Source organism: Equus quagga, chromosome 8, assembly GCF_021613505.1.
Source record: "Equus quagga isolate Etosha38 chromosome 8, UCLA_HA_Equagga_1.0, whole genome shotgun sequence".
Classification (NCBI taxonomy): Eukaryota; Metazoa; Chordata; class Mammalia; order Perissodactyla; family Equidae; genus Equus; species Equus quagga.
This window is the reverse complement of record NC_060274.1, coordinates 16,090,588-16,115,477: the sequence shown is the minus strand read 5'-3', so window position 1 is coordinate 16,115,477 and position 24,890 is coordinate 16,090,588. Positions and strand designations below refer to the sequence as shown.

Below are 24,890 nucleotides of genomic sequence, written 5' to 3'. Positions count from 1 at the left end.
CAACCTCATACATAATTAGGAAAAAGCAATTTAAACCATGAAAATACCATTTCTCACCCATCAGAATAGCTATAATTAAAATTTTATAGTACCATATTGGCCATAATAAGGAATAAAGGGAGCTCACATATACTGTGGGTGGAGTGTAAATTGGTACAGTTACTCTTGAAAAAAAATGTGGCATTACCCAGTAAAATTCAGCATGTGTCTGATGAACAATCCAGTAAGTCCAATTCAGGTAAATACAATGTAGAAACAGGAATACAGGGGCCATGGATAACATTGATCAGGGGGTGAAATGGAAATAGTCTAAAAGTCCAACAGTAGAGCGTATACATATACCACAAAGTATTCAGTGAAATACTGTCCATCAGGGCAAACCATTGCCCTACATAGTTAGCAAAGCAACATGGAGGAATTTCCCAAACATAATACTGAGTGGGAGAAAGCAAGTCACATTGGAGCATGTGTAAGTCTAAAATAACCCAAATTAGGTCTCATTGGCCCTGATTGGTCAGGCTTGGGCCCTGTGCCTTTCTGTGAATCAATCACAGTAGTCATGCGGATGAAAGCTGATGAATGGCTTAGCCTAATTAATGTCGTCAGAGCGTGTGGGCTGGGAGTAGGGCCGGGGAGAGGAAAATGCTGGTGTGATTGTCAGAACGAGGGTAGATGGGTGTTGGGCTTCTGAAACAACAGATGAGGTTATTCCTCCCACTTTGAGCAGCCAATTTCAGAAGGATTGCATTACACTAGCTGTTGTTACTGACTTATGGTCTATGAAGGAAATGAGGCAGCTCAAAGAAGTGCAGGTAGAAGCAAGAAAGGGGTTTTTATGTTGTGTGGACCTAGAGTCACAAGTTACTTTGCATTCCCAGATCAGAATGGACAGATGTGGAGTGACACTCCAGGATGGCAGATGTGGGGCAGAAGCAGGACTTGAGGCCACATAAGAGATTCCTTCTGGATTTACATGATCAAATTGTGTATCCCCTGAAAAATACTCACTTTGTGTTTGTCTACTTCACCATCTATGTTACTGATTTAAGAATACTTTCTAGATACTTTGGGAGAAACCTTGGGAGATGTGCCCCTTTTCAGCATTATTACTGTTGACGACATTATAGTCCCCATTGGTCTAAAGTTCTGTGATTTCTGGTGGCCCCTTATGTGGATTTCCACCCTCACTTTTTTTCTTCGATGAAGTTCATGTTTTTCACCCAAAAAATAAAGATAACAAATTTCATGTTTATGAGCAAATCTTCGGGGCTTCTGTATTTCACGTAGTTGACATTTTAGGGAAAATGCTTATGCTTTGGGTATTTGCACAGTCACTATCATAAGTAGGGTGTTTTTTATTTCAGATATGACTTTAAATCATTCTTTGTTTAAACCACGCCAAACTCAGACCATTAAGAGCTGCTTTGACCTCATCATCGGGTTTTCCAAAACTAACAGGCCTTTTATTTTGTCCTACATATAAAGAGCAAAGTTGGTCCCTCTTGTGAGTAATTTTCATTAACGTTCATTCTAGAAGAAGTAGAATTGGTTCCATAGTCATTGTCAGGGACACACAGCTCATAGTTTCTCTCCCCACTCTATTGTCTAAAATTAAAGGTCAGCTTATTTTAGACACTGTAGCTAAAAGGACATGGTGACATATTGGATTTGTGTCTCTTCTTTATAAAACCAACTCTGACATTTTATTTATTTTTATTCTCAAATTCACATTAGTTGTGTTTTGCCTATATAACTTATTTTAAACCTCACCTTGCATGTATTCCAGACCATAAGATCTAAGTTTAGCATCGTTCTTGGGCCAAAAGCAATAAAACGTGACCTCTTTTGATTCAGTGAAGTGCAATCAGCATTTTCTCTTCACAACTATAACACCAACGGCTGTTTATAACATCTCCCCAACCTCCAAAAGGGTAGTGATGTACGTAAAGTTTTTTTTAACATCAAATTTATTTGGAGTTAATGCCTTGTGTATAATATATTAGTGGATTTTGCACTTACAGCCGGATAATCAAATATTCTTAATGTATTTTCTTCTAAAAACCCTCTCTTGAATTTCTAGAACAGCCTCTGGGGTCCTCAAGCATTCACCTGTAAATAAGCATCCCTGATTCTAAAAGCGTCTTGCTGTTCTCATAGTCCCATAATGAGAATTCACCTACCGACCGAAAATATAAATTCATTAGTTTACCTCATATTGAATTTCCTGGTTCGATATGCTTTGTTCCTTTTCTGAAAAAGTACATTTGTACTTTTTATCATTTCTCATGAGGAAACTGTTGTCTAAAGATTTCTTTAAATGTTTTCTATATAGATTCTTTACTGTAAACATGGTTTTTCTGAATATGATCTATTTTCAGATTGTCTCTGTTGTCATTGGTTTGTGTCTAGTCCTTTCTGCTGTTGCTTTTAAGTCTTGTGTTTCACGTGATGTTGTGGCACCTTTACTATTTCCAATAGGGGCTTTTTAGATATTTCTCTTGCGTTTTCTATGTATTCGACCTTGTCACCTGCTGATGGTGGAAATTTGGTCATTTCCTTTTACTATTGCATTATGGGCATCTTTTATTTTATTCCTGACTTTTTAATAAAACTGTTGTCTGTTGGTTTTGGATCTTTTTCAAAACCATGGTACGTGATCTTTGCGTTTCTAGGTTACTGAGAGGTGCTGAGTTCATTGTATGTCGTGTTGGCATCTTTGAAAATAGGAATATGTGTTTATCTTTACAACTTATTAATAGAGTAAAACAGATCTATTTACATAATATTTATAGAATAAGCCCAAATTATAGTTGTGTCATTATTTTAGTATACTTGAAATCGAGTTTTCTGAGCAGTTTATTTCGTATTCTCCTGTCTTATTTATTTAAGTCAAACAAGCCTCTTAACTTTTTTTTGTCCTTGTGTCTTATCAAGTTTGGTTATCAGGCTTGGCTAGTTTCATCAAACAAACAGAGGAGCCTTATTTGTTCTATACCCTGAAAGCTTTTTGTATAGTTTAGGATTTATCTAATCCTTGAAGTCAGCCATATTTATTAGTTTTTCAGTTTTTATATTTTTGGTTCAGTTTTAATAATTAAATACCACCTTAGAAAACTGTTTCCACTGAGATGTTCAAATGGACCCACAAGGATATTTTTATATGGCACTCTTCATTTTTTAATCTCTTCCATGCCCATGATATCTTCCTCTAATAATTCTAGTTTTGTGTTGGATTTTAAAACTAGATTTGCATGAAATCTGCCTGTGAGGGATTTCATTCTGTAATGAACTAGCGTCTGCTTTTTCAAATATCTAAATGACAAATTCATGCTTTTACTTTTATTTCTTCCTTTCCTATATTCTATTTATTGCTGCTTTTGAACTTAACTAAGTTTACATATGTATTCATTTCTTTGTTCTCTCCAATTTACAAAAAACAAGAACCAGTTACTAATGTCACAAGTAAAGCTGCATTTCTTTTTTATTTTATTGAGGTCATAATAATTTATAACATTGTGAAATTTCAGTTGTACATTATTATTTGTCAGTCACCATATATATGTGCGCTTTACACCTTTCACCCACTCCCCAACCCCCTTCCCCTCTGGTAACCACTAATCTGTTCCCTTTATCCATGTGTTTATCTTCCACAAATGAGTGAAATCATGTGGTGTTTGTCTTTCTCTGTCTGGCTTATTTTGCTTTACATAATATCCTCAAGTGCATCCATGTTGTTGCAAACAGGGCAATTTTGCCATTTTATGGCTGAGCAGTATTCCATTGTATATATACACCACATCTTCTTTATCTGGTCATCAGTTTTGGGCACTTGGGTTGCTTCCACGCCTTGGCTGTTGTGAATAATGCTGCAGTGAACATAGGGTTAAACTGCATTTTTTTGCTCCTCATATACAAAATGAAATTAACTTTTCCTGTCTGCTCCCACTTATTCCCCTATTTTGATAGCCTGATCTGGGATTTCAGACTTAGGTGGAGCTAGTTGTTATAGTAAAGTTTTTTTATTAGATATTTTTTTCAAAAATTTTGAAAATTTGGACTGTTTTTAGAGTAATTAGTATACTTTACTGCTTATTTATCTGCTTTCTTTTGTGGGGGGGGAGGAAGTTTGGCTCAGGGCCAATCATTTTTTGCTTCAGGAAGATGGTCCCTGAGCTAACATCTGTGCCAGCCTTCCTCTATTTTGTATGTGGGACGCCACCACAGCATGGCTTGATGAGCGGTGTGTAGGTCCCTGCTCGGGATCCAAAGCTGTGAACGCCAGGCCGCTGAAGCAGAGCGCCTGAACTTAACCACTGTGCCACCGGGCGGACCCCTTGTTTATCTGCTTTTAATGCTCTCCACCAGCTACTATGTGACTACTTTTCACTCTTAACTCTTTATTTTGATTCGTCCCTCCTTCAGCTGGAATGTTTTCAAGTAACTTTTTCATGGAGATACCCAGCTGATAAATTTCTAGGCACGTTTATTTGTCCTTTAGAACTCTACAAATATTGAAATGTCTGTGGTTCTTTCTTTTAAAAAATAATGACCAGAAAAACAGCAACCCCAAATGTTACCAGAAGTAAGCATCACCCCTATGAACTTCTCCCCCCGACCCCAACTACTTCGTAAAGATGGAAGCCGAGAGGAATGATGGGCTACACCATGGAGAGGAATTCAGGGATAGAGTGGCCACGGCCGTAGAAAGTTGTTGCCGTCCTGTGGAGGACTCGTGTTTCAGAGACGGGGATGCTGTGATTGTGACTGAGTAAAATCCTTCATTCTCCTCCTGCTCCTCGGGGTTTCACCTCTCCTCCTGCTGGTGGAAGTTTTTCCTGCTTTCTGGCGAGTCGTTGAACTTAGTTTTTAGTGCTATCAAAAGTTCGAGTCTCTTTGGAATTTTCTGAGTGTTTCAAGGGAAAGGGAAAATCAGAGCTTGGACATCAGTAACTTTCTAACACCACATTCCTGTTAAGGTTTTTTTGTTTTTTAATTAAATTGTTATGACTATTGCTATAGGTCTGTTTATAGGCCAGTATCATTGATGGGGCATTTTCCTGGGAAAATTCTGGCCTTTTGCATCCAGTCTTTCTTTTGCCACTTAAAATTAACCCTGATATCTCATCCAGGTTGCATTAAAACAATTCTGGAAAAGTAATATTTAAGTAAAAAGCAATTTATTTTTTGTGTTTCTGCTATAGGTGAAGACTGGAAGTGAGCAGTGGCTGGAAGTGAAGAAGTTAGGAGTCTGTGGGTGAAGACTTCGGCAAAACTTCAACTATAAAAGTGAGCTGGCTTCATCTTTTTTTGCCACTTGAGTCTGAAACATGTTAAAAGATTAACATATTCATAATTTAGATTTGTTAGGTTATTTTTGTATCAGTACCCTCTGTAGGCAAAATTTTTCTTGCTTTTAACTGTTTTGTGAGAGGGGGTGACGAATATTGTAACCAAAGATGAAATGCAAAAGAAAAGGCATCCTTCAAAATACATACATGAAGAATAAAAATGGAGCCAGGAAGCGTAAACCACAGCATAGCCTGATTGGAGTCATTTTTCTTGTTGGCTTTCTACTGTTAATGAGTTGGTCTTTTAGGTAATATTTTAAATGCTTTTCATTGGCCAGAAAAGTTCTTCTTGTCCTTTTTACCTTCTTGGGCTTCCAGATTTAAAAGCTCAGTCCAATTCTGTGGTGGGAGTACTTGAAAAACCACAATGAATGATAGAAGGCAAAGGAAGGAAGGAGATGGCCCCCTTTTTTTTTCCCAGTCTAGGCAATTAGTTGATTCTCTTTCTTTCCTGAGTACTTTACTTTATCATACTCTGACCACATCATAAGCTATTTGTCAAGACCTGAAATGTTGAACCAACATTGTTCGATTATGTATCGCATGCTTCCTAAAATGGTAGGAATGGAGGAAGAAACTCAGTCTGCTAAGCATAGCATTATCCCTTTTTACTAATCAGTTTATTTTCAATTTTACACCAGGGTCTTTTTTGTTAAACCAGACAGTAAAATAAAAACCAAATTTAGAGTGTTAAGAGCAACGAGTTAGAGTTTGGTTGTCTTTAACTAGCAAAATAATAAGGCTGTATTAGAATCATAAATATTGATACGCCATGTTATTCTTCTCGAAGTACTCAGTTATTACACAGACAAGGGGTATTTTAATGGAGTAAAGATGACTTTGCTTGTGTCGGAGTTCAAAGTTCATCAGTATTTTGTGAACTGGCAAAATGGTGGTTTTCTTACTGCATATCTTCATTACTGGCAGAAAGTTCCAGAAGTTCCTTTGCCTGACTTGTGACTAGAATGCTGAGTAGCTTAAAAATCAAGACTTTGTGTCTCAGAGCTGACCTATCCACTAGGCACAGTACCGGGGGCCCATGATCCTTGTAATGGCCCATGAAAATGTTCTAATTTTAATTTCTTTTAAAAGCAGGGAAAAAACCAACATAATAGTAATGAATATATAATAATAATTATATACGGATTATGTTTTTCTTTATACCAACACAGTCGTAAAATATAATTTTTAGTTGTTTTTTTTTTTTTTAAAGATTTTATTTTTCCTTTTTCTCACAAAGCCCCCCGGTACATAGTTGTGGGTCCTTCTAGTTGTGGTATGTGGGACGCTGCTTCAGCGTGGCCTGATGAGCGGTGCCATGTCCACGCCCAGGATCCAAACCGTCGAAACCCTGGGCCATTGAAGCAGAGCGTGCGAACTTAACCACTCAGCCATGGAGCCGGCCCCAATTTTCAGTATTTTTTAAGGAGGAAGGGGTCAAAGTTCCCAGAGCTCACGAAAGTTGTCATGTGGCCCTGGCTGGGTCACAGTTGGGCGCAGTCTACATATGTGAAAGATTCAGTCCTTTGAGTGTCTTTTGTTTTGAAGAGTAGTAATTATTTCTTTTTTAGAAATGATTATCTTCTCTATAAATGAGTTCATGGACTTGTCTGCTCATCAGAGGGACACATGCTTCTATCTACAAAGAAAGAAATAACATATTGTTAGGTTAGATAGCTGTGGTCATGCCTTCTGTTTTCCTAAAATAAAATAAATACTTTTTCCCTTGAGAGACCCATTGACATTCTGTTTGCTTGGTAATGTGATACAGAAAATAAGGGAAGGGAAAGAAAGCCTTGACTCAGGAGTCTTTGGTCCCATTTTGGACAAGCATTTTTGCCCGGGGGTGTGTGCTCCGTGAGAACAGTGGCTGACCTGCTTCCTTGCTGCTGTGGGAGTCTAGAATTTTGGTTCTTCCATAGTTGCTGATCTGGCTTACTGAGTACACAACATTTTCAATTATTGGGACTGATCTGGTCCTGTTTGTTTCTGAAGCCGTGATCTAGTTTTGTTAGTCTTCAGCTGCAGTGACTATATAAATTCTGGACAGAATATCTTCTGAAAGTGCCTTGTTGATTTAAAGTAAGTGAGTTGCATGTCTTAGGAACGTCTTTGTCAAAATAGGTACCCACTCAAATATAAACTCCCTGAGAGCCAGGATCTTTGAATGTTTTGTTTGTTGCTATATGCTCTAGAAAAAGCCAGATGTATGAGAGAAGCTCAGATGTTTGCTGAAAGAATGAATGAGCTAATTTCCTCCTTTAGAAAAGTCGTTTCCCTCCCCTGAATATCAAGGCTCTGGGCCTCTGGTTTGCGGTGATAACATTGGAGACCGGTCACTGGAAGGGCCTTGTCACCTCCCCAGAGAGGGATGACCTTGCACTGCTCAGTCCCCATCTTGAGACTCAATTTACCCTTTCACAAAAACAGACAATTGGGCTGGAAGGAACCTTTTTTTACTCTTCCAGAACTTCTTGAAACAACAACAGGAAAGGTGTTCTGATGGCCTCTTCCGGTTTGGCGGTCCCTTTTCCCAGCCCCCTTAGAAGGAAAAAGTACCCCTGTATTTCCAAAATAATTAATTTTAGATATACTGACCTTAATTAGCACTGCTTGATTAGGTGGTCCTGATTTACAGAAACTTTTGAAAAACTCAGAGGAGTGTAGGCCTGTTTTACAGGGTCTCTTGACCCTAGAGGAACTAGAAGCATTCGTTTTCTGTTGGTATCGTGTGTGTGTGTGTGTGTGTGTGTGTGTGTGTGTGTGTGTGTGTGTGTGAGATTCAGCTGCAACACCACATTTTTGAAAGACCACCAAATATATACATATACACTCACTCATATATGACTGATTTCTTTTCTGACTATACTTGCCACCACATTGCATTCTCAGTGTCTTCGTGTCCGGGGTTTCGCCTGCCCTGGTTCTTGGACGCAAGTGGGTCAGGGGAGAAGCTGCTGGTAGAATTCCAGCGTTGAGCTGCTGAGGAGAAGAACGATGCCGACTGAATGTTCCGAGGCACCCACAGCACGGGGTGCTCAAGGCCTCCTGCTCCACTCTTCTCGCTGGTGGTTTCCAAGCCCAGTGGGGGAATGAGTAGTGCAGTCCTTTGGGTGAAGATGCCAAAGATTAGAAATGGTGTGTTTTCCCCCAAAAATTTGCCATCGCTAAGCATGCTGTAATGGTGCCTTCTGGCCCGACCATGTGGTCTTGCTGTTCTCTGGAGCGTGAGCATCACTCTAGCCCCTTCCATCCCTATCTGAGCCCTCTTACTGCCCTTTCGTGAGCACTGCAGCAGGCCCACCCTGAGCCCATCCCGGGTCATACCTGCTGCTCAAAAGTGTATAAAGTTGAAGGCTTTGTAGGATTGGAATGTTATGGCTTCTTACCTCCTGAGACTTACAAACAATGTGATGAAGGCACGCTCAGGGAGGAATCAGCACTGTGTGTGCCTTTGCTTCTCCTGTAAGTGACCTTGCCACTGTGTTCCCAGGGCCCTGTAAGTGTCTTCCTTAGGGCTGATCGAGTGTTTGGAAGATAGCTAATACGATTTTCAGTGGCTACAGCATAAATGATTCACATCATGATTAAATAACTTGTTGTATTGAGCTAGACGTTGCTAATAATATAACCATCTGGCGGGATTCTTGGCACAGTGCTAGAGGCCATGGATGTGATGCACTGTGGGATCTTTAAACAGTCATTGGGATGCTTTCCTTCAGCTTCTCTTACTGCAAAATCCCCTGATTGTCTCTCGACATACTGGTGTCATGAAAATGATTTTTGAAAATGTATAATCAAAGATGAAAAATGTCTTAATAAGTAAATATAATGGTTACAAAAATATAGCACAAAATTATGCCATTCAGAAAGATACATAGATTTGACTAAGTGTTGAGCACCTCTCCTCTATTAAAAAGTATCTCCTGGGCCCAGCCCAGTGGTGTTGTGGTTAAGTTCTGCTCACTCTGCTTCAGCGGCCTGGCTTCAAGGGTTCAGATCCTGTGCACGGACCTACACGCTGCTCATCAAGCCATGCTGTGGCAGTGACTCACATACAAAATAGAGGAAGACTGGCACAGATGTTAGCTCAGGGCCAATCTTCCTCACCAAAAAAAAAAAAAAAAAAAAAAAAACCACACCAGTCTCTCCTGTTAAAGAGTTCTGGAGATTGGTTGCACAACAATGTGAATGTGCTTAATACTACTGAATCGGATACTTAAAAATGGTTAAGATGGTAATTTTATGTTGTGTGTTTTACCACAATTAAAAGTTTTAAAACTATATCTCCTAGAACTTTGCTTAAGCTGGTATAGCGACTAGACCCTTTTGGGGGCACAGGGGGAGGACATCCTCATTGTAGGTCCTTCATTATGGTTGGTGAAGGTTTGAGGGTGTCCCCAACCATTCTTGAAGGAAAAAGGATATAAGTTAAAAAAAGAAAGAAGCCCCTGTTTTCTCGTGAGATGACCTTTGGAATGAGGAGCTGGTTCACGGTCCCGGCATTGAGCTTTTGGGGATACTCAGGACAGTGTGTCCTCAACTATGTGGAATTATGGTAATAGGTTTCTGTCAAAGACAAGGAGGGAGGGGGGCCTTCATGGTCAAATAAGTTTGCGATTTAAGCAAGACTAATAAGTTCCTTGTCCGCAGAGTCGGTCCCATGCTGCCCTGGGCTTGTCTTCCCCAAGGAGGTGTCCCAGGCAGGGGCTTCCAAACTCACTGAAGCACCTCATACCTCTGCCCTCTCCACAGCCCCCTGCCTTGACTTCTAGTTTTCAACCTCTTACTGTGTTGTGCTGTGGAAGGTAGTTTGGTAAATGCAGATTTAAGGTCAAATATGGGAAAGAGGAAGTGACCAGCACAAACACAGAAATCGGTTATAGGAGGAAATATAAATGAATTGAAGCCATATTGTGACCTGTCTCTGTAGAAGGAGCCGGGAGAGGGGACATTTGGAAGGCAAAGCCCTGTCCAGTAGCTGCGTGCCCTCCATCTGGGTAACCGGTAAGGGAGCCAGCCCTCAAGTTTGCTACTTAAAGAGCCCCTCACCTCTTGCTCTCCCCTCAGACTGACCTGAATGTTCCAGGCGTGAAACTTGTGAGGCATCTTGAACCATTTAGCTAAGCCACTGACTCAAGGACCAGCCAAGGATGACATTTGTTCGTCTGAAATTGTAATGTGTAAGGAGCCTTCCTTAGATCTTTTGCTATTAAATGACCTCCAGTCTAATAACATCTGATAGATTCCTTCGGACTGCTTAGACAACACAGTTTCGGAGGAGAGGTAGCAGAAAGTTACTTAGCATAAGTTGTTATGGATATGTCATTAAAGGTGACCTGTTTAGGATGGCCATTTTATGAATGAGTGCCCGCCTTGAATAAAGTACCCCAAATAAAGCACTAAGCATTGTGAGGGATGCAAAGGCAAGAACACAAGCCTTCTGCCCTTGGGGAGCTGATAGAGTGACTTAGAGAAGGTAAAACACGTCTACAGGGGCGGGCCTGTAGCACAGTGGTTGAGTTTGCATGCTCCACTTCAGTGGCCTGGGGTTCCCAGGTTCAGATCCCAGGTACAGACCTAGCACCACTCGTCAAGCCACACTGTGGCGGCATCCCACGTAAGAAAATAGAGGAAGATTGCCACAGATGTTAGCTCAGGGCCAAAAAAACCCCACATCTACAAATAACCTGTCTGCAAAGCAGTCCGTGATGAAAAGTGAGATGACAAATGTAGACTGCCAAAGAGCTATGAAGAGATGTGCTTCCCGTATAAATTGTTCACTTGTGAATGTTCTGTGCCTTTGAAAATAATGCTTATTTTCTCTTGGTCAGATACAAAGTTGTCATTTAAATCAAAATTGTTTCCTTGTTCTTCCAATCATCAATTTCCTGACTTAACTTTTTCTCCTCTTGCCTCGTTTTCTGAAAGAGGTATTTGGGAGCTCTCATTGTGCGAGTGGGTTGTCGACTTTTTCTTTTGGTTCTGTCAATTTTTCCTTTATATGTTTCAAAGCTGTGTGAAGGTGAACAAGTGAGTAACTTGTTATATTGCTGGATGCGAGGTAATTGTTGTATTTTAGAACCCAGATAGAATGGCATATCCCCGGGAAGTATGGGATCACAGAGGATTATTGAAGGTTTCATGTTTTTGACATCTGCAGCTAATGAGGAACCTCGAATGCACCTGCCAGGGGCTGGCCCAGGGACCATCTAATGGGCACAGAAAGGCCATCACATACAATGCCCAAAGAGCCAGATGCCCTCAGTGGTGGCAGATCTGCTTTCAGCAGCTGTAGATAATGAATCCAGTGTCTGCAACGGACAATTAGTTATAATATTTGAAAAACTTGTGGAAGCATTGAACCAGACGCACCAAGCTTAAGAAGTCAGTAAAACAGAATTGTCCACCTCAGCTTTAGGTGGCCAAGGCCTGCTTCCAGTTGACTGAATAAGGCTGACCTCACCACCCCACTCTGTCTTAGTCCCTTTCTTCCTGTCTCATTCCTGATCCCAACCATGGAGATTGCAGTTGCATTTTCCAAGCTCCGCATACTTTTAGAAATCTGTGTTTTATTGCCTTACACCCTCATGCCTTTTCTATGCCATAAGGAAAGCCTGTTCTGGAAGAAGATTACATTTGTGATAAAGACTTTTCAGAGTTAAGTAGGGTATTAAAGCAATCATTGTGTTTTAAAATTGAAAGACTCGGAGTTGCAATTGATCTTAAGTCCTGTATTAAGTAGAGTATTTTCTTTTAATATTCTTTGTCTTAAAAAATGTGGGGTCTGGTTTCTGAAAATGTTGTAACTTCATATATATTCCTTTGATTTCTAAAGCATAGTCATTCAAAGAAAAACAGAGTCTAGCAATTTCACAAGTCCCCATAAATGGAATATTACAGCAACCAGGCTCTTAGACAAATGATTGCCAAATCATTTTTCTCTGGTTTCTCTCTTCTTTCTAAGCCCTCTGTCTCATTTTTAATGCTATTCTGGGTGTTTTCAATTGGGATCTTCCAGTCGCCTCTGAAGTCACTTATTCTTGAAACTACTGCTACCTCCTAACTCCTGTTTGAGGAAATGAAGATATATTTGTACAGGCTTATCATTTCAAATGCCTATTTGACATCTCTGTCCCTCCCTCGTCCCCACCCCGACCCCCAATATCTAATTTGTCACCAAATCTCACTTAATACCTCACCATCTGTCTCGTCCCTTCTTTTCTATTTCCACGACGTTCTTAAAGGGAAAAAATGAACATCTGTGCGTTTTCCACAAGGTACACACTATATACTCTTTCTTATTTCCTTCTTTTAGTCTTGTGCAATTATTATCATGAATTGGACTTTACAAGTCAGGAGGCTTGAAGCCCTCAGAAATTGTCATTACCTAAAGTCACACAACTAGTAATTTTTGAAACAGGAAGAGTTATAAATACCCAAGTACGAGCTCCAAGTCCACTGTCCTCTTTACTGCCGTGAAATGTGAAGTGCCGCCCAGCCATCCCGTGTGCCTCGTGTTACCGCATCGGGCAGAAGGACCAATTCTCTTTCTCTCTGGTTCGTCTGAACTCATGACCCTCCAGTTCATTCTGCCCACCAGCCCAGTCCACCCAAAGTGCTGAGTAAATTGTGTCAGATGTCTCGTCTAAAATTCACAATGACATGTTGTTGCTTGCTCTGTAAGCTCCAACTTATTTTTTTTCCCATCTCTAAGTCAACTATTCTGGAAAAGTGTTTTGTACCACCCAGAACTCTCTCTGAGGCTCCTCGGAGTCAGTGGGAGAGAAATGCCGTGGGCTCTGGGGTCACCTGGACCCGGGCTTGCATCTCTGTTCACCTCCTTCCCAAGAGACATTGGGCAAGGTTTTTGCCATCCTCATCTCTAAAATCATGACAATGAACTCACTTCCGTGTAGCTGTGGACCTGGAGGGTGCGTGTACAATGCCAACTGTAGCGAGAGCCTGGCCCTTGGCAGACTCTCAGAGGGAGCTAGAAGGCAGTAACACTATTATGTAGACCTTATCTCTCCTTTTAAACTCAGCTCACATTCCTGCTCCTTTTTAAATTACTCCGACCTGATTTTATCTGCCCCCTCCTCGAAGTTGCTGTATCAGTTAACCTCTGAACAATTCATTTAGCAATTTTAATTATGTAGTGCCTCTTGACACTGCTTCCTGATCCTAAATCCTTCTCGAAATGCCTTCTTGAGCACTGTTAATTCTTGCTCTGATGGACTAATGTAATTCAAAGGCAAGACTGGGTCTTATGCGTGGTACCTCCGTAGCCTGGCGCCTTGTACCTAACTATTCACAAGCTTTGATTCAGAATTAAGAAATTTCACATACATTTATAGGAAATCAGTAAGCTAAATCAGTTTTAAGTATAGGGATTTCCTAGGTAGGTTTCCCCATCTGATATGATTAGCCCAAATTTCTTTGTTGATAGTTCTGAATGTGAAGAATGTTGCAGAGTGAATTTTAAAACTCCAGCAAATTTTACTTTCCACTATTTCTGATAAAACTGTCTTTTAAACCCTAGGCATTCTTAAAATATGGCAATATATGCAGTCATGGAGTAACTCTAAATTAGGAAATGTTCTAATTTTCTCAATAACAATTATTTCCCAGGCTTAAATTTTTTTTTCTTGGGCAGATTTTCATTTTTCTTCTTTGCCTTTTCAGTCAGTCCAGATAACTTTTTCTCCCCACCCCTCAACCAGATTTTCTCTTGCAAAAAGTCTGGTGAGGAGGATAGTGCTGTAAAAATAGGCCTGAGGAAAAGTTGTCAAAGAAGATCTTTTTTTTAATTTTTAAACAATTCTTTTTGCTGTGGAAGATTAGCCTTGAGCTAACATCTGTTGCCAGTCTTTCTCTTTTTTTGCTTGAGGAAGATTAGCCCTGGGCTAACATCTGTGCCAGTCTTCCTCTATTTTATACGTGGGTCGCTGCCACAGCATGGCTGATGAGTGGTGTAGGTCTGCACCTGGGGTCCAAACCTGTGGACCCAGGCCGCCGAAGTGGAGCACACCAAACTCAACCACTACCACAGCAGGCCAAACCCAGAAGATCTTTTTATAGAGATAAAAATGTGGTGGAACTTTAAAACTGAAGGAATAGTTTTCTTAATTGTGGGCTTTTTAGCTTTATTTAATCACCCCATATTCAGAGCCAGTTTTTAAAACTCCATAGTTTGTCATTTTAACTTGTGGTTTAGGGGCCCGCTCTTTAAACAATGTAAGGATTGGTGGAAGAAAAAACAAGTTGCAGGCAAGTTTTACCTGCCGAGGTGTGTGTTCCATCCTAAAGTCACATTTAAATGTGCTTGCACGAAGTCTATTTCTAAACACAATATATATTACTAATTTGGGCAATATTTTACCTCCATAGAAAAAGTTATTTGTTGAAATATTTACTTAAGGAAAAACAGAAGTCTCCTTGGTCTGCCAGGCTTCAAGTTGTGAAATTTTGGAAGAGCCCTTTGAAAGGGGGGATGGCAGTCTTCCTTTTTGGGGTCAAGGAGGGACAGCGAAGAGTTAGAAGCCACATCCCCCAGCTGTGGAGAGGTGTTGTCCATGGAACGCCTGGCTCAGTGAGTGAATTCTTTGCTTTGTGCCTTCAGGCTCACTCATCCGTCTGTGAGGCACTGCTGGAGGAGGCCTCAGAGGGTGCAGAAGCTCGGGCTGCCTCGGCCCACACCACACTGGGATCCAGCAAGATCTCTCTCTTAGCAAAATGCCCTTTCGAAAGAAAATTTTCAAAATTTTCACAATTGTTGAAGAACATTTGAACAATCAGGACTAGCATTCTGTAGGGAAGTCCTGGGAACTGATAAGGATTCAGTCAGTAAAACTATCTTCGTGTGCAGCATATGTTGTGTGCGTGCGATCTTCAATATAAGCCAGAATTGTTTTCCAAAAGTTCATTTGAAAAATATTTTGAAGTGTATTTCTTCCTCATTAGAAGTAATGCTATGCATGGGATGTCCTCTGGCTCTAAACAGAGTCTATTTAGGTCATATTGTATCTGAAATGTAGTTAGGGCTATTTGGGGGGTGGCTCAATTCTTATTACTAATATTCTTTCCCATTGTTCCCATAAACAACTGAAATGCTAATATTTGTGGACGAACCTCATGTCCTGGAGAGCTTCTCACAAGTAGAGAATGTGGCATTAACATTTCTTTTTCTCCCCAAAGCCCCAGTTGTATATCCTAGTTGTGACTCCTTGTAGTTCTTCTACGTGAGACGCCGCCACAGCATGGCTCGATGCGTGGTGTGTGGGTCCACACCCAGGATCTGAACTGGCAAACCCTGGGCCACCAAAGTGGAGTGTGTGAACTTAACCACTATGCCACCAGGCTGGCCCCTGCATTAACGTCTTTTATTAGGCCAGGGATCTTGATATTGGAGTTTAGAGGTACGCGTATGAGCTGTAAAACTATAGTAACACAGACATGAGTAATCCTGTATAAGAATGATTCAAGAGAATATCATCGACATGTCAGAGCAATAATAGAAGCACATTACCATTATACAGCCCTTTAAAGTTTTACAAATTTATATTTCATCCCAGTTTTAATTTTGAAACCCTAAGACCCAGACATATTTATTTTGTGGCAAGAGTGTAGGTGGAGTGCTTTGAAATGAACGATAAGATAGGGCCTGGTATCCTGAGAGGAGGAGGAGGAGACAATGAAAGTGATGGCCTGTCTGAGCCTCTTTGGGAGAGGAAGGAAGAGTAAATAATTGAGAAGAGTGGGCTGTGGAAAGGAGGAACATGCATATCACGATAGTCCTAGTCCCTTGTACATCCCAAGGTGAGGATTTGCTAGTTATGAGTGATGCTGGGTTGAAGGAGAGGGTAAGGAAGTCTTTGCCTGTCCCTCCTCCTTTCGGCTCCTCATCTTCCTAGTCAGGGTCACTGCTTGGTATTTTAGACCTTTTCTTCCATAAAAACACTGATAACCTATAGTTAGATTCCACTCTTAAGCATCATTATGGGCTAAAACGCTTTTACAGGCAGAGCCTGGAACCATATATACCACTAGAACCTGTAACACGTTTTCCTGTAGAAACAACCATTTACCAGGAGTCTTTTGGAACTTGCTCCTTTTTTTTGTTTTGTTTTTTTTGAGGAAGATTAGCCCTGAGCTAATTACTGCCAATCCTCCTCTTTTTGCTGAGGAAGACTGGCCCTGAGCTAAAATCCATGCCCATCTCCTCTACTTTATGCGTGGGCTTTTTGCCAAGTGGTGCCATGTCCGCACCCGGGATCCGAACCGGCGAACCCTGGGCCGCTGCGAAGCGGAACGTGGGAACTTAACTGCTGCGCCACCGGGCCGGCCCCAGTGCTCCATTTTTAAGTTCGTTCTGACTGGAGGTGTAGAGTTGAGTGAGCCTGAGAAGAGAATAGTGAAATGCTGGACTCTCATCGGGCTGGAGGGCTTTTTCCCTTTGAAACTCAATGAATTTCTGCACTATGTTGTATACCCAGAGACCAGTCTCAACTCTCTGTTTCTTAGACACAAAATCTCAAAGTTTTCCACATTTATGATTTTTTATGAACATGAGCTTTTCTATCTGAGAAAATTTAAACACTTAAGAGAATGATTATGATGCTCATGGGGTCACTTTGGAGAACAAAAAACAGATGGTTAAGGAGGTTCGTTGACATGACCGGCTGACCTGCTGTGGGATATTGAACACTTTAATTTATTTTTCTTCTTCTGTGATCGCTCTTCTGACCATCTTGAAAGACAGCCAAGGAAACTTCTTCTTCTAATTATTTCCAACTATTTCTGGGAAGTTCATTCAGACTTATGGTTAAACAGATCATCCATGCTTTGGGAGCACCAGTTTAAACATCAGATGTTTACATTTATATATAGATGGAGGATTCATTATCTCTCCCCCACTACCAGGTTTTAGCCTTAAAGGCCGGTTATTTAGTTTTCTCACTCTTGTATACTGAGCAGTTGCTCAGTAAATGGGTTAAATAATGTGATATCTTGATTCAGGAAAATGTGGTTCCCAAGTGAACCATTTAGAGCAAATGGTGAGCATTTTGTACTTTAGATTTATAGCAAATTGAAGACTTGTATTCTGAAGAATTTTTATTTTAACAGATCAGTGCATGCTCAGGAAGAAAATACTAGAGATATGTAAGGCACTTTCTTCCCCAACATTCAAAGAATGTTCACATTCCTTGCATCTTTTATCTCCCCTCCCCCATCCCCAACGTTTTGTACGTTCACTGGTTTACTGGTTTCATTGGGTTTTTTCCACTGATTTTTCACTTTATCAAATAGAACATTTCAACTGTAATAGAGACTCTTACTCAAATTTGCTAAAACAAAAAGAAATTAAACTACTCTCATGGGAGAGTGGCCTTTAAGGTTCATTGACTCAGTGACTCAGGAGCATCACTGAGGATTCAGTCTCTCCCATCTTTTTGCTCTGCCATCTTTCTTGGCTTCTTTCTCAAGCAGCTTCTCCTAAATGATCACAAGATGGCTGCTAAATACAGATGGATTAACAGATTCCCTCGTCCGTATGAACCAGGAGAAAGAGAGGAACTTCTCCCCAGCTGTGGAATACAAGTCTCTTCTTCCAACCTATGAGGCTACGTATGTCATCAAGAGCAATGACTGTGCTAAGAATGCCATGCACTGATTGGCTTAGATTAATCAGGATCCACCACTAGAGCTGGGGATGGGATGAGCTGCACCTGTACCGCATGGCTGTGAGTAGAAGGAACAAGGGAGTGGATATATGAACAAAACAGGTTGTTGTTGGGGAGGGAGAAGTGGAGAATGGATGCTGGATTAGCAGCCAACGGTGCCCATGAAAGTGGGGCTGTTGTACTTAATTACTGGATTCTTGTTTTCTAAATAAAACATAGTTCTGAGTATTATCTGTCAATCCCTGGCTCTTATCCCTACATACTGTAGCAGACTGCCCATCCTTCTAGCAAGTTCCTCAAGTTATTTCTTGGCACCCTGGTGGGAGAGGAAGCATATCTCATGTTATGAACGACTGTGGTGTTGTCTTCATTTTCTGCTCTAAGTTGCAAGTTCTCCATGGCTGGAAGGTGCCAGCAATCCAGCCAACCCTGCCGTCCAGAATCACTCGTGCTCAGAGCCCATCCTTGGCCAATTGGGGCTTTTTTCTTTGGAGCACGTGCCAGAGTCGTACTATATTCTATGGGGAATTGGGGAGATGCTTCTAATATCTCATGGAGTCTTAAAGGAAAATTACTCTTAGAAAATAATCTCTGTTCTCTATTCCTCTTATCTTTACGACTCAGACACAGGCTGTAGAGACAGGGCGTGAGGACAGTAGACCAATAATTGAGCTGCTGAGGAGGGCTTCCAGCCTTCTGGCTTGGACAGCTGGGTAGGACTAGGTTGTAATCAGAAGAACAGGTTGCTTGTGGTATTTAGCACCCAAGCTAACTAGACCAATGGAGGCGATTTTGTGACCTCTTTATCCTTTATAATGCTATGTCTATGGGAAAATGTGTTCCAGACTCCAGGCTTTGAGTCTGGACCCAGAATGACTGAGAACTCAATCTGTTTGTAGGTTACAAGTTACTTACATGAAGTGTAGTCCTTATGCCACTATCACTGCAGAACAAAATTCCTTGTTGTCCTCTTTTCCCAGTCATTCTATGTTGTCAGAAAAGAAAGCTGTAGAAAAAAAGTAGAACTTTTTTCCTGCATGTGTCAAGGTTTTAATGATTTGATTTAATAATTAATGTCAAGGCTAGGCAGGGGCCTTTCTGGATCGTTTTTCTCAATTCCTTGATGGTACCAGTGCAGACCACTGGGGGAAGGCTGTTGTTCTCTTAGCTATACAGTAGACGGTAAGACCCCCAGCTGCTTCTGGCATTTGTTGTCTTTTTCATTAAGGTTTGGCTGTCCGGGGACGTTGGTTGAGGTAGCATGGAATCCCCAATCTGGAATCAGGTAGTTAAGCGAAAGGCACAGTTGAGGCCAAAGGAATTCGTAATGTATAAACATGGCCTCAGCGGCCCTGTCTGCCCATGATGGGGCCTTGCTTCCACCTGTTAAGTGGAACGCCTATCCAACAGATGATCTGTGTCCCCTTCCCTTCTTTCCACATTGCAAATGCTCTTGTTTGAGCAAGAATTTCCCATTTAAAGCAACAACAGCAGCAGCAACAATAAAACATTGCAATAGAGATATGTGGTTTCTTCTGTGTCTCCCCTCCACCCTGGACAAAAGAGGCAAGTTATTTAAATATAATGTGGACAAAATGTATTAAAAGGGTCAGAGGTAGTCCGATGGAGGAGGTTGTCTGAAGTAAGCCAGTGTCTTCAGATTGGAATGTTGCCCAGAAAGAGTTTAGGAACAAGGGTAAACTTGGCCTTCCTCTCAACAGGCTGAGGCCACCACAAGATAACACTGGCTTCCCCCTTCACGAGCTTCTGTGGTCTGGCTCTGTCCAGCTGTTTCTCCTGTGACTGCCCCATCCCATACCCCCTCTGCAACATTGGTCCATTCCTTGCTAACGTGCGTCTGTTTGTCATCTTGCACCATTCATGAGATGCCCTCTGCTCTGCTTGGGGCAGAATTCTACCTTCCAGATAGCCAGTGAGCCTAGTGTCTCTACCGCTCTCTGTGCCTACTTCATCCTTACTGAACGGACCTGGGCCTACATAGCTCATGTTACTTATGAGAAAAGGGAGGCCCAGAGAGAGCTGGTGATGCCACCAAATTTGCACAGCAAATGTGTATCAGAGACTGAACTAGAATCAAGTTATCTTGTGTTCTAGCCTCGTACAGTTGCCGTCATACCAACTGCATGTGTAAGATTATTTTTTCTACAAAGGGTTTGTGTAGTGTGCGTGTATATATGTACATATATATATGCACACAACACACACACATGCATATTTTAAACTGGTGAGGAATAAGAAAGGTGGTTTTTAAAAACTGATTTGCTAAACTACTCTGGAGCTGGGAATGCCAACCATTTAAGTCTTACAACATGAAAATTGGGCCTGTTTAAAACCCATATTAAGGCTAAGTTTGTATCACCATTGGTTACCCAACTACTAAGATTTCAAGTTTCTAGTATTCCTAAATATTCAAGCACCAGCCTTTTTAAATATTGTATTGCTGTAAACATGACTTTTTGGAGAGAATTTTCACGTGTGACTTTGTGGGTGCTTAGTCTTTGACTGAGAGTTGACTTTAAGAAGGTTGCAGGCTTCTAGTATCTGTTCAGTTAAGTCTTGTGTTTTCAGGAAATTATAAGAGACGGCCTTATGTTGTCTTAAGATGACAGTAAAATGAGGTTTGGGCAGGATGGACAAAGAAAAATGAATTCTGTTTGTTACACAGGATCTAACGTTAAAGTATTCGGGAAAAGAGTAGTTTGAAGCACACCATCCAGGGACAGCCTCCCATGGTGTAATTAATTTTCCTTCTTCATAGCTGTCTTGTTTTTCCTATTTGCAACAGTTGTGCCTAAACAATATTTTAGTAATTCACGCAGAAATATTTTCCTGCGTTAAAAGTACCTGAGATCACATGGTCTTCCTGACACAGCCTCGGTGCTGCTCAGGAACTTTTAGAGAAATGAATTCAAAAGTATGGAAAAAATGAAACTGTGAAAAGTGGAATTGACCGTCCTTTGGAACTAAAGGTGATATCAAATCCAGGAACAATAGCAAGTGAAAATACTGTCTTATTGTCGTCGAGTGCTACTTGCTCCTTGCAAAGATTTCTTGGTCCGTCCACAGGTATGAAAGGTTTCCCTCTGGTCTGTTTGTGAGATGTGTGGCTAAAGAGGCAGGAAGAGCACGAGTAGTTGAAGATAGACTTGCATGCAAGAGTGGCTACCATATTTACATACAAATAAGTCTCTGCAGGAATACGTGAAGATTGATGCTGAAAGTCTGCTTGCTGGGTTTTTTAGGCTGGGTGCTGTTGGGTGTGAGAGCTTTCCTGTGAATTAGGAAAGGCTCCTTGTGCCCGTGTGTTGCTGTGTCCTGCCTACACGTGGACTGAACGAGAACCTCAACGCTGTCTGCACCCGCTGAGACAGGACAGAACGCATCAGCTGCCCTGCTTGCAACTGTTCTAAAAACAAGCCAAAAAATTGTCATGGGAGCTTTAAACAACCAGGACACCTTCTAGACCAAGTGCAAAACGATTTGGCTCTCCATGGCTGCCTCAAATATTTTTAACTCCCTGTAGTCGAGTTCCCAAGAAAGAATTATGGTTTTCTTTGAGAGCCAACAGTTCTCTTTGTAAATTTCTGGATTTGGGGGGATATTTTGAGTTCTACAGTAAAATGTAATGGTCCTTTTGAGAAATTGTACCGTATTGAGCTTAGTTTCTACTATTGGGTGGTTCGAGGCAATTCTTGAGTGCCGAACTCTTCTCGGATCTGTTGGGTCTCACCGGTTTCCATGGAGTCTTGCTGGCTCATGGCCAAGTGAGAGTTCAGCATTCCAGTCAGCTGGGGCTCAGTCTCCCTAATCAGGGCCGACCTGGAATGCTTGCACAAAGGACTCTAAAGGCAGATGCTTTATATGTAATCAGGAAAAATGAGTTGATTCTTTTTGGGGAAGACTATGAAAAAGGTTTAAAAATCTGTGTTCCTTTCACTTCTTTAAATTTTGATTTGTTCCTTGAAAAAATATTTTCGTCTTCTGATGATACAAAATGCATAGTTTCTCCAATCCCCCTCCTTTGTACAAAGTAATGCAAAACAGAATGTCTCATAGGACCTTACATGTAAATAAGATGGGAGCCAAATTATTGCGACCGATATATTTCACACATCTGGCAGTAATCTTTTTATTTTATGGTAGTGATGACTCAAAGCAATTGTTAATCCTAATTTATTTTTAAACATTTTGACTTAAGCCTTCATCTCAGGGCACCGTTTCTCCCCCACCTAGTTTCATGGGATGGCTGGAATAAGATCATTGTAAATACCAGCGTTCACTTTTTTAACTCAAACATTTGCGCAGTTACACTGTGGATTCAGAAGAGACAAAAGGAGATTTCTGACTTAGAGCTAGCCCTCAAATAGAAGGAGAAGAAAGCCTTTTAAGGCTCGTAATTGTAGAGAGCTGGGATGGGTCTTTATTGCACAAAATGAGTAGAAGCAAAGAGAAAGAAAAGGTGACTTTTGCCTGTCGGGGTGGTGTTGAAGAGGCTTCTAAGATGGCATTTGGGATCCCTCAGAGGACGTTCTGTGACCTAGTTTTATGCTGGACTCCCTTGCAATTACTTCTGCTTGAACCCATAAGGCTTCAGTCTAAGGGGAGAATTAACTCTTTAGCTAACATATAAGATCGTGAGATGCTCTTCCGAGTAAATCTTTACTTAAAACTACTTGATGTCAAACTCACTTGAACTGCTTATTTAGATCCTTTTAGCGGATTCTTGTGCAGCAATTGTAAAGAAAGATTCTTACACTCAGTCGGGTTCTAACCAAAGGTGTTGTTCACGTTGACATTGCACTAACCCAGATTTTGACCTTAAAATGTATTTCTAATTTCCTTTTGAAACCATTCCTGGGATTACTAAGGAATTTTTGTATTTAAGGAAAGCAGTGGCTTTATTAATTTTTATCCCTGCTCCCTCAATGAAATAGATGTTTATTTTTCTTCATAAACCCCATGGATTTTCATAGAAAGATCAAGAAAAATAATCAAGAAGAAAAACATTTTGTATAGTTTTTTTTCACATGTGCTTATGTTTTCAAAGTAAATAAACAATGAGCAATCAATTTTCAAAAATCAGTGATGTTGGAGGGTGTTTTTCTAATAAAAAATTGACTTAAGTAGATTCTCTCTTCATAGCCCCTCACTGATTTTTATTTCATTGACTTTATAAGGAATGTGATCCGTTTAATCATATTTTTAAATACATGCATAAGGTAAGTGTTGGGTTTCTGACAAAGAGCAAACCTAGGAGCAGAGCATAGAGCTGGAAGAATAATCTAGAATGGGGACATTGAGGAGCTGAGCAGGTCCACCACCTGTGGCTACAAAGACCTACTCTGCACACCCATCCCACGAACCTCTCTCTGAACAGGGCCCCTGGAGTTGTGCAACATGTCAGCCCTAGAGCTAATGGTTATAAGCTTTTTTTGCATTGTTATGCTCGTTCAGCAAACTTTTGGGTTTACTAACTATCCTAGGAATGATGGGGGCACCCTATAAGCACTCATAGCTAAAGGGCCTGTTGGTGGTTAATCCCAAATAGTAGTTCATTTGGCTGAGGCAAATGGCATAATGTTATAACTCTCTTGTTGCTTCTTTTTCCTCCATCCTAAAAAGTGTTCCTCTAAAGAGGGAAGGGCAGAGCCATTATGGGTAAGAAGGAACCAAAGCCCAGGAGGGTCAAGGCATCGGTCAAGTCAGAAGTCCTCCCGCTCCTCACTTGCTCTACTTTTCACGCAGCCAACACCTATGGAAGGTTCCAGACGCCAGGCACTGGAGCAGGTGCCAAGGATATAGTGGTTAAAATAGAAGTGACACTCCCAGGGAACTTAGAGTCTAGTGGAGCTGAAAAATCATTTTAAAACCATCATAAGTGTGTAATTACAAATCTCAGTGAGTGCTATGAATGAAGAGAACAGAGGGCTCCCAAGAGAGCAGACTTGCGTTGGCAGGAGGAGGTTGGGGAAAGCCTGTCTGAAGTTGGGACATGATGGAATGTAAGCCAGCGAGGCAGAGGCTAGAGAGAGACGGACGAATGGGACAGTGAGATGGGGCGGGAGGCATAGGTGAGGCCTACATCCTGCATGGCCTTGCAGGCCGTGTTAGGGAGTTTGACTTTTATTCTAAATACAATGAGGATATAGTTACAGGTTCTAAGCAGGGGAGTGACGTAACCCAGTTTAGCTTCTTGAAGATTCACATTAGTTCTTGGGTGGAGAATGAATTGCAGATAAGAGTGAAAAAAGGGTAACCAGTTAGGAGCTGTGTGCAGGAGGCTAAGCAAGAGCTAATCGTCCCTTGGACCAGGAGATCCTGATTCCAAAGAAATTACCCTGTAGGACATGCAAAAGATGTGCAGATGTTGTCAAGGAACCGCTACTGGGTGATGAAAGGGAGGATGAAACCAGAAGTCTTCATCCCAATAATTCCCAGGATTCCCTCTGCCTGGGTTCTTTCTATGCTAGGGAGAAAACTAGAGCCTGAGTCCACAGATGGCCACGTGAATAAATTAATGTTGTGAGGTGCTTTGCAGCACTCTGCAAATTCTGGAAACTGCTGCTGCCTCCTCTCCTCTCCTCTCCTCTTTGTTCCTTCAAGTTCCTGGGGGAAGCCAGCGGGCATTTATATTGTTTGATCATGGAGATGAGGGACCATCAAAATTAAGGATGCTTTTACAGTTGTCTTAGAAGTTGAACCCTTTGAAAAGATCTAATTGGTTGCTCATTGTGACTATAAGCCTATATTAAATTGATGCCGTATTTCACACATAGTAGCATTTAGGTGAAATAAAAGAATACAAAGAATTTTGAGTCTTTATTGCTTTGACACGTGT

The 24,890-nt window shown here is 41.2% G+C and overlaps 1 protein-coding gene across 2 annotated transcripts in view; it reads left to right on the top strand.

Annotated features, from left to right (window-relative positions):
- Positions 1 to 24,890, top strand: part of PLEKHG1 (pleckstrin homology and RhoGEF domain containing G1) — a 218,751-nt gene that overhangs the window by 52,102 nt on the left and 141,759 nt on the right. For both annotated transcript variants that reach the window (XM_046669950.1, XM_046669951.1), the window contains one exon: positions 5,202 to 5,286. The gene's annotated coding sequence lies outside the window, so the exon portion shown is untranslated. The remainder of the gene's footprint in view (positions 1 to 5,201; positions 5,287 to 24,890) is intronic.